The 10,640-nt window shown below is 40.8% G+C and overlaps 1 protein-coding gene and 3 non-coding genes across 4 annotated transcripts in view; 1 reads left to right on the plus strand and 3 right to left on the minus strand.

Annotated features, from left to right (window-relative positions):
- Nucleotides 1–10,640, minus strand: part of LOC103910701 (uncharacterized) — a 177,088-nt gene that overhangs the window by 144,124 nt on the left and 22,324 nt on the right.
- Nucleotides 1,302–1,374, plus strand: trnar-ucg (transfer RNA arginine (anticodon UCG)). The gene has a single exon. It is a non-coding gene; the product is annotated as a tRNA-Arg (tRNA).
- trnap-cgg (transfer RNA proline (anticodon CGG)) lies at nucleotides 5,647–5,718 on the minus strand. The gene has a single exon. It is a non-coding gene; the product is annotated as a tRNA-Pro (tRNA).
- On the minus strand, nucleotides 6,551–6,622 carry trnap-agg (transfer RNA proline (anticodon AGG)). Its single transcript has one exon. It is a non-coding gene; the product is annotated as a tRNA-Pro (tRNA).

Below are 10,640 nucleotides of genomic sequence, written 5' to 3' on the forward strand. Positions count from 1 at the left end.
CAAAAAATCACAAAAAATTAAACATTTTTGAAAAATCACAAAAAATTAATTTTTTTTGAAAAATCACAAAAATTTTTTTTTTTGAAAAATCGCAAATAATCACAAAAATGAAAATTTTTTGAAAAATAACAAAAAATGAAATTTTTTGAAAAATCACAAAAATCCCAAAAAATTATTTTTTTTGAAACATCACAAAAAATGAAATTTTTTGAAAAATCGCAAAAAATGATTTTTTTTAAATAACAATTTTTATTAGAAAAATCACAAAAAAAGATTTTTTTTGAAAAATAACAAAAAATTTAAATTTTTTGAAATATCACAAAAAATCCCGAAAAATGAATTTTTGTAAAAATAACGAAAAATTATTTTTACTTTTCTTATATAAGTATTCTTACTTTTTTATAAATACTTTTTGTTATTGTTGTTTTTAGTATGTGCCACCTGGGTTGCCTTTGATGCAGTTCCTTTTAAGTTGGCTGTGCAGCACAATCCAGTGTGACCTTCAAAAGCTAGGTTCATACCCTTAGGTCAAAAAGACATGACAATGGAAAACTCTTCAGAGAAGCTGTTTTGTCATTAGGTGTACGCACCAGATCGTCTGAATGCAGTATGGTATAGGGATCCTAAAGTGCTGTTTTCTGAGTTACAAGAACTTCCTAAACCGTACAACAGATATGGCAAATGCTAGTATTGGCCTAATGGATAAGGCATCACTCTTTGAAGTTGGGGATTGTGGATTCAAGTCCTGTTTGGGTTGTGTTTGTTAGGTTACATTTAAGTTGTGTGAAAAAATCCTGACTTGTCTACTCAAAGCTTAGGTGTGATGATCTGAGGGCAATAGTTAGCTTCGAATTCTCAGACTTGCTGCACACTTCAATTAGGATTCATCCAATCTTGCTTGAATCTCACTGTCATGTTACAAACCTAAAAGGTTCCGCTAAGCTCTGGGAACGGAGATCTTGACTTCAAGTACCCCGTGGCTCTCAATTGACGGTCTCATGTTAGGTGGATGATGATGAAATGCGAGCAAGAAAATAGCTGCAGAAAGGTTGTGATTTCAAGTTAATGAGAGTGACCTTGACTGGAATTCGAAACTCTCAAGACCAGTCACACTATACACTAGAACCATACCCCAGAACCGATGAGACACGAATGTGAATGATTGCAGAAAGAAAATGTTTGGCCATTAGTTCTTATTTGATAGAATGCAAACTGTCATCGAGATCCTAAAGTGCAGTTTTCCATGCGGTAGCATCTTGTTGAAGGCATACAAGAGATCCTTGATAGAAGATTGGTGACATGGCCCAGTGGCCTAATAGATAAGGCATCAGCCTCCGGAGCTGGGGATTGTGGGTTCAAGTCCCACCTGGGTCGTTCTTGAAAATCTCCCTTTAACTTGAGATCAGTGTTTGGTGGATGAAACACAGTAGCTGTGAAAACCTTCTTGAGATGTGTTTGCGTGTCATTAACTTCCTTCATTGGCATTCCATACTACCTGTTATGACTAAAAGGGTAACGAGATACCTAACGCAAATGGCCATTTTGAAGCCTGCATGGTGCCTACAGAGAAGAGACTGTGTACAAACACAAAGATGATGCTTACATATTAAGCTGGTATGTTGTTCAAGATCCATAAACAATTCTAACCACCGAATCATTCCAGCTCCTTTTTTGTCTGTATTATTGTACAGGTTAGACTAATTTGGCGAAATATTTGACTGCATATCAAACGATTGAAACGATATAACTAGAGAAATCTCCAATGTGCATTTGAGTGAGAGAGCGCTTCTCACTGAACAGCCCAGCAGTGATGACGTAAGCGTGCCGAAGCCCGTTTGTGGTGTGAGCGCGGGCCGTCGGGGGAGACGGAAGGGGGGACAAGCGTGCTTTGGCCTGGTTTGAGGCAACTGTACCTAGTGTGAGTACGGCCTTAGAGTCTGGATGATTATGTTTAAAACCTCACCGGTACCCTGGACCCTGCTCCTCTTGAATAAGCTCAAACCCAAAACCCTGAGATTAAGAGTCTCATGCTCTACAGACTGAGATGGCTGGGCTGGTGAGGAGCTTATTCAAGAGCTAGACACCGTTTACATCAATACCTTCCCTACCCTGGAGAATCTTCTGCTAAATCCTGATTTCATCTTGTAACGCTGGACAGAATGTCGCTTGACGTGCGTTCCGAGTTGTGAGTGATTTACATGTTAAGTCAATGCAAACGCGCATATAGACATCCTGCGGCACGCTACGCGCGAATGGTGCGGCGCGAATGACGCAAATTGATCGTTTTGCGCGAATCCCTTGAGTTCGAAAATCTGAACTCAGTGATTGTGACGTAGAACCTGTTGATGGTGTCCCGGGGGAAAACCTCCGAGCAACAATCAACCACCAACCTTTCAGATAGCAGGCAAACGTGCTAACCAATTGAGCCAAAGAGACTTAGTGAAAGGTCACCTATAGTGGTAGAAACACTAAACTTTGTCTCAAAAGGTCTGTTATATAACCCTAATGTAAGTTTGCTCAGAGAGACAGAAAGGTAACAGAAGCACCCAACATGGAGCTCGAACACATGACCCTGATATTAAGAGTCTCATGCTCTACCGACTGAGCTAGCCAGGCTGGTAAGAAACTTTTTCAAGAACTAGTCACCGTTTACATCAATACCTTCCCTAACTGTGACAATGTTCTGCAAAATCCTGATTTCATCTTGTAATGCTGGACAGAATGTGGCCCAGGATCTATGCCAAGTGCACGTGTTAGCAGTTGCAAGGCAGCAAAATGCCTAATTCGTCCCTGGGTGGGCTTGAACCAAACCACCAACCTTTCAGAAAACAGCCGAACACGCTAACCGATTGCGCCACAGAGACTAAGTAAAAAGTCACCTACAGTGGTAGAAACGCTGAACTTTGTCTCAAAAGGTCTGTTATATGAACCTAATGAAAGTTTGCTGAGAGAGAGAGATAGAAAGGTAACAGAAAAGCCCAACATGGGACTCAAACCTTCGAACTTGAGATTAAGAGTCTAATGCTCTATCCACTGAGCTAGCCGAGTTGATGAGGAGCTCTTTTAAGAGCTGAACACCATTTACAGTAATACCTTCCCTACCCGTGATCTTACTGCTAGAGCTTGGAGAAGGGGTATAGGTGTGTGTGGATTTCGGTCATACACTTTACATCTCCAGGCAGAAAAAAAATCCTCAATAGGTTTGAGGAATGGAGAATATGGAGGGGGAGATAAACAACTAAAAAACATGGGTGGGCAGTAAACCAGTTATGAACCAGATGAGCTGATTTCTAAATTGCAATTCTTTGTGAAAGGTGTTTACCTATATGATGAGTTAGTATGCAAAATAGGACAACTGACTTTACAATTGTGAATGACAGTGTGTTCTTTGTGAAAACAAAAGATTTCTGCATGAAAATTGTTCAAAATGCAAAGAATTGTGTGTAGTGTTTTAAAAAAAGTGTGTTTGAACCTGCAATTTGAGCGTAAAGCAGGAATTGTGCTTGTAGTTTAGCAGAATGCGTTCAGGGGTTTGGTGCATCAGTTACATGTAGTAGTCATTGTGTCTGTAGTACAAGTAATTGTGTGTAAACAAATGGAAAAAACTGTAATTAATAGGTCACCAATAGCTTTAGCTTGAGGCTGTGTTCAAAATGACATCAATGTTTTCAAAGTGCACTGCTAAGGGAGCACAATTGTAAACATGACGATTGCTAAAATTGAACTGCAAAAATAATTTGAAAGCAAATTACACTTAAGGGAGATGATCTTAATGTTTTTTTTATTTGAATTTAAACTTTAAATGTTAGAATGTTCTAAATGAATATGGCATAGGGGGATAACTGGCAATAGAACACAGCCAGGAACTATGTTTCTACAGCTCCAGAGTTGTAGTTGTGAGTGCTTAAGTTTGCGACGTAGTTTGCGAATGTTCGGTGGAGCAATGGATTTGGGAAATGGCAAATCAACAAACTATGCTTATAACTACGGTACTTGCGACCTTAGTTGGCTAACGATGGTTTTGGTTGGCTAACTTCATGTTAAATAATTGTCTTTAGGAATTTGCAGTTAAAATGTAAAATTCGATAAAGCAAGTTTTAATTGTAATTGTTGACATGTTAGTTGAGACATGTTATTGGTTGTTATTGCCTATAATTTAAATTGTTACAACTGTAAAAGCATTTTGTATTGCATTATTATTACTAAATGCAAATTAAAACTAAATGCTATAGCTTAAAGCAGGGGTCACCAATCTCGGTCCTGGAGGGCCAATGTCCCTTCTGAGTTGAGCTCCAACTTGCCTCAACATACCTGCCTGGGTATTTCATGTATACCTTGTAAAACCTTGATTAGCTTGTTCAGGTGTGTTTGATTAGGGTTGGAGCTAAAATCTGCAGGACACCGGCCCTCCAGGAACAAGTTTGGTGACTCCTGGCTTAAAAGGATAGTTCTCTCAGACAGCAACTTTACAGGGCAACACTATGCTGACAAACTGGCATTCTCAGAAAAAAGGCCTCTGTGTAAGCCACAACGCCCTTACAAAACAGCAGACAACTGTAAGGGCTCAAACGAAATTTGAACCTGTGATTTCTCACGGCATGAACGAGAATCATACTCCTAGACAACCAAGCCACTATGCAAAGAAATGTTTTATGTGCCGACACTATCTGATGGCAAACTGGATTTCTTTGAAAGATGTTTTTATGAAAGCCATAATGCCCTGTTAAACAACAGAGAAACTGCAAGGGCTAATCCAGGATTTGAAACAGGGACTTCTCACACCCTAAGCAAGAATCATACCCCTAGACCAACAAACCACAAAAGCTTGAATATTTCACAAGACATCAGAAGCAGCAGAAGGTCAGAAATCCTTATTTAACAATTGAGTCAGAACATACCTTCAAAAGCTTTAGCGTTGAAGCAGGGCTTTTGCTTCATTTGGACGCCTTAAGCGTGAATCATGCCCCTAGATTAACAAGCTACTGCAAAACAGTCACTTTACATGGCAACACTATCTGCTGACAAAGCGGCATTCTCTGAAAAAAGGCCTCTGTGTAAGCCACAACACCCTTACAAAACAGCAAACAACTGTAAGGGCTCAACCTAAATTAGAACGTGGGATTTCTCACTGCATGCTTGAGAATCATACTCCTAGACTAGCAAGCCACTATGCAAGGAATGTTTTATGTGGCGACACTACCTGCTGACAAACTGGAATTCTTCAAAAGACATTTTTATGAAAGACATAATGCCCTGTAAAACACAGGACACTTGCAAGGGCTCGTCCGGGATTTAAACCCGGGACCTCGCCAGCCGAAGCGAGAATCATACCCCTAGACCAACGAGCCATTGCAAAACAGCAACTTTATATGGCAACACTATCTGTTGACAAACTGGCATTCTCAGAAAAAAGGCCTCTGTGTAAGCCACAACGACCTTACAATACAGCACACAACTGTAAGGGCTCAACCAAAATTTGAATCTGGGATTTCTCATGGCATGAACAAAAAATCATACTCCTAGAACATCAAGCCACTATGCAAAGGAATGTTTTATGTGGCGACACTATCTGCTGACAAACTGGAATTCTTCGAAAGACAGTTATATGAAAGAGATATTGCCCTGTAAATGGTAGTACACCTGCAAGGGCTCATCCGGGATTTAAACCCAGGACCTCTCGCTCCCGAAGCGAGAATCATACCCCTAGACCAACGAGCCACTGCAAAACAGCCACTGCAAATAACTTTATATGGCAACACTATCTGCTGACCAACCGACATTCTCAGAAAAAAAGGCCTCAGTAAGCCACAACGCCCTTACAAAACAGCAGACAACTGTAAGAGCTAAACCGAAATTTGAATGTGGGATTTCTCATGGCATGAACGAGAATCATACTCCTCGACAACCAAGCCACTATGCAAAGGAATGTTTTATGTGCCGACACTATCTGCTGACAAACTGGAATTCTTTGCAAGACGTTTTTAAGAAAGCCATAATGCCCTGTAAAACAACAGAGAAACTGCACGGGCTCGTCCAGGATTTAAGCCCGGGACCTCTCACACCCTAAGCAAGAATCATACCCCTAGACCACAAGCCACAAAGGCTTGAAGTTTTCACAAGACATAAGAAGCAACAGATGGTCAGAAATCCTTATCTAACAAACATTGAAGCAGGGCTTTTGTTTCATTTGGACCCAGAACGGTACCTCTCGCACCTTATGCGAGAATCAAGCCCCTAGACCAACGAGGCACTGCAAAACAGCCATTTTACATGGCAACACTATCTGCTGACAAACCGGCATTCTCAGAAAAAAGGCCTCTGTGTAAGCCACAACAACCTTACAAAACAGCAGACAACTGTAAGGGCTCAACCGAAATTTGAATCTGGGATTTCTCATGGCATGAACGAAAAATCATACTCCTAGACAAGCAAGCCACTATGCAAAGGAATGTTTTATGTGCCGACACTATCTGCTGACAAACAGGAATTCTTCGAAAAACGTTTTTTTATGAAAGCCATAATGCCGTGTAACGCAACAGAGAAACTGCAAGGGCTCGTCCGGGATTTGAACCCGGGACCTCTCGCACCCTAAGCGAGAATCATACCCCTAGACCAACGAGCCACAAAAGCTTGAATATTTTACAAGACATTAGAAGCAACAGATGGTCAGAAATCCTTATCTATCAAACATTGAAGCAGGGCTTTTGCTTCATTTGGACCTGGGACTTCTGCAATGGTTCGTCCAGGATTTGAAAACAGGACCTCTCGCACCTTATGCGAGAATCAAGCCCCTAGACCAACAAACTACTGCAAATCAACCACTTTACATGGCAACAGTATCTGCTGACAAACCGGCATTCTCAGAAAAAAGTCCTCTGTGTAAGCCACAACGCCCTTATAAAACAGCAGACAACTGTAAGTGCTCAACTGAAATTTGAATCTGGGATTTCTCACGGCATGAACGAGAATGATACTTCTAGACAGCCAAGCCACTATGCAAAGGAATGTTTTATGTGCCGACATAATCTGCTGACAAACTGGAATTCTTCAAAAAACGTTTTTATGAAAACCATAATGCCCTGTAAAACACAGGACACCTGCAAGGGCTTATCTGGAATTAGAACCTGGGACCTCTTGTACCCGAAGTATGAATCATACCCCTAGACCAACGAGCCACTAAATTAAGAGAATTTCACATGGCGTCAGAAGCATCAGATTGTCAGAAATCTTTCTCTAACGAATCAAGGGGCAGCCTTAGCGAGAATCATACCCCTAGACCAACGAGCCACTGCAAAACAGCAACTTTATATGGCAACACTATCTGCTGACCAACCGGCATTCTCAGAAAAAAAGGCCTCTGTGTAAGCCACAACGCCCTTACAAAACAGCAGACAACTGTAAGGGCTCAACCGAAATTTGAATGTGGGATTTCTCACGGCATGAACGAGAATCATACTCCTCGACAACCAAGCCACTATGCAAAGGAATGTTTTATGTGCCGACACTATCTGCTGACAAACTGGAATTCTTTGAAAAACGTTTTTATGAAAGACATAATGCCTTGTAAAACAGAGAAACTGCAAGGGCTCATCCGGAATTGCAAACCAGGACCTTTCGCACCATAAGCAAGAATCATACCCCTAGACCAACGAGCCAATAAAATCTGATGTCTTCACATGGTATCAGAAGCAGACGGTCAGAAATCTTGCTCTAATGATTGAGTCAGTACATACCTTCAAAAGCTCAAGCATTGAAGCAGGGCTTGTGCTTCACTTGGACCCGGGACTTCTACTGCCCAAAAAAAGAGTCGCAGCCCCTTTTTTGCTTATAAATTGTTGTTGTTTTTATTCAGTAGCTTCAGTGAGGTAAATAGATCTTATCCATTTCACAGATTAAAGCTGCATGGCAAAACCACACATAACATTATGTAAGTGATTAGTGGAGGAGGATGGTGATAGCATCAAATAGCTATCTCAGCGCATAGAATCAGAACCACTCACTAATTTGTGTGATTGAAATAGGTCTCATTCATTTCACTGATATGAAGCTGCAAGGAAAGAAGGAAAAGGTTCCATCGAGATTTGAACTCAGATCACTGGATTCAAAGTCCCGAGTGCTAACCATTATACCATGGAATCAAAACTTTTGCAAGATGATATCTGATGCTTGCAAACTGGCGTTGAAACAGGCCTCTGTGAACACCATGATGTCCCTCAAAACAACAGACACTTTCAAGGGCTTTTCTGGGATTTGAACCTGTGAGCCCTTGCACCTAAAGCAAGAATCATACCCCTAGACCAGGGCTATTCAATTGGCGGCCTGCAGACTGAAGCCGGACCCCAAGGCAGTTTGTTTCGACCTTCCAAATAGTGTGACCAAGACATCAAAAATAAATTTAGTTCATTCGAAAAACGGACGCTATACTTATGAAGTGACGTGCGTCTTTACAGCGCGAGCTGCAGTTAAAGGCTGCACAGAGCATGAGTCACCATAAGTGAGTGGTGCGGACAGCCGAAAACATTTGAATTTTGTAGGAAATGCCTTTTGTACAATGCACTGTAATCATTAATAGAGATGCAAAGATTAGCTGATTTCACTATTAACTGTTCTTTTTATTCGTCACAGTTAATTAATCCTAAAGGCTTCTTTAAGCCGCATTTCTGTTGCAAAGAAAAATTATGACAAGTTGCCAACTGTGCGCTAGTTTAAAGTTCCAAGTATGTACGAGGCTACTACGCACACATGCTGCAGCGTCCGTTCCCAGATCACGTCTTTTCCGCTTGCAAGTTTGCTATTTCTGAAGCGCCTCAGTTGGGCCTGAACAGGAGAGAAACCGCAGAAACAATTTGCGCGCACAAGTGGAGCAACGCGCTTGCCTTTGTCCGGGCGCACGCAGTAGAAAACATCTCACGGTGAGAGTTGTGCATGCCTTTCAGTGCAATGTAAACAAAAGATATGTTAGACGAGTCATTATTAAAATTATTATGTACGCATCAACCCAGATGATAACAACAGTTAATTTAAATAGCTACTTCCCTAATATAAAGCTTGATGTTCTAATTTACATTAGACGTGATAACCGTGAAAACATGACTATTATTCAGACTATAATCCTACAACCAAATCTATAATGTTGCATCACTAATTGTTATGCTGCTCAAAACATAACATATGAATGTGTCTGAATGTAGAAGAAGCCTTCTTCAGCAATGCACTGCTTTTGTTGTGCGAAATACAACATTGTGAATGTTTGTTTAAAAAAAAAAAAAAAAGTCAATTGGACAATGCAGTTGTTTTAAAATACAATATATTAACATTTTAATGTAGGAAAAGCCAACGTGGGTGTCTTTATGAGTACAAATACAGCATATGGGCACTTATATGCAGTTGTGTCATCACATCAAGAACTAGCCTCCATGACAAACAAATTGAAAAGCCCTGCCCCAGACCAACGAGCCACTGCAAAACAGCAACTTTATATGGCAACATTATCTGCTAACAAACCGGCATTCTCAGAAAAAGGCCTCTGTGTAAGCCACAATGCCCTTACAAAACAACAGACAACGGTAAGGGCTCAATTGATGGCTGGGTGGCTGTTAGGGCACAATGGATATCCATTAAAAACATGCCTGATTACTCCATATATCATGCCTACAACAGTGAGTGAAGTGTTTATTAATCCAAAACACACGTAAGCATTTGGCATACTAAAAATGCACTTCAGGGATTTGGACAAGTCAGGGGGAGCATTACTGTAGAGCCCTCAGAAGGTCAGAGCATTCTTTGTGGCATGTTGTGTGTTGCTTAACATTGCCATATGTCATGGATGTCTCTTGGACATAAATAAGGAACGTTTACAGGACTTTACAAGGTGTGAAGCTGAATTGCATGTGCTGAAGCCAATTAATCCAAATACTCAAGAAGCAGCAGGTGAGGAGAGATCAGCTGCCAGAAGAGCTGCTTCTTTATGTGTATGCATCTAATTATCTTTTATATTACAATCTACAATCAAAAATGTTTGGCCTTCTTCCTCCTCCTTGCAGTCGCAAAGCTCCATAGCAGGATGGGCAACGGTAGTGTCCAGGAGCAGCAGAAGTGTGGCTGATCTGGTGGAAAGAGAAGGTATGGTGGATGAAGAAGGTGTTTCAGAAGTTGCAGGTATTATGCGCTCAACTGCCTCAGTGAGACTTTCCACACTATCGGTGATGTGTCCAAATGGCAGTAGCAACATCTCCAAGCAGCTTTAATGAGTGTTCAAGCAGTTAGCATGAGTGCTAGGAATGGGTGGTTCTCCTGGTTGATATTTCTACGTCAAGCTCTGGGTCTCGCCTCTCCTCTCAACCTTGATGGTTGTTCGATGTTCTCTTCTCCTCCCTCTATAACCTCATCCTGCTCCTGCCTACTTGGCTAGTCTGCTGAATCATCAGCCAGCGGAGCGGCATAAAATGTAGTTACTTCACTTTTTGATTATTACTGAAAAAATAAAATTATTTAAATAAAAATTATTCATAAGAACATTGAATGCTTTGTACAAAAATGTTGTTTTGTTTATTTTGATTCATTAACAATGCAATACACTGTACGCCCAACTCTAAATATATATATATATATATATGTACAGTAGAAGTCAGAATTATTAG

Source organism: Danio rerio, chromosome 4, assembly GCF_052040795.2.
Source record: "Danio rerio strain M-AB ecotype USA chromosome 4, GRCz13ab, whole genome shotgun sequence".
NCBI classification, from domain to species: Eukaryota; Metazoa; Chordata; class Actinopteri; order Cypriniformes; family Danionidae; genus Danio; species Danio rerio.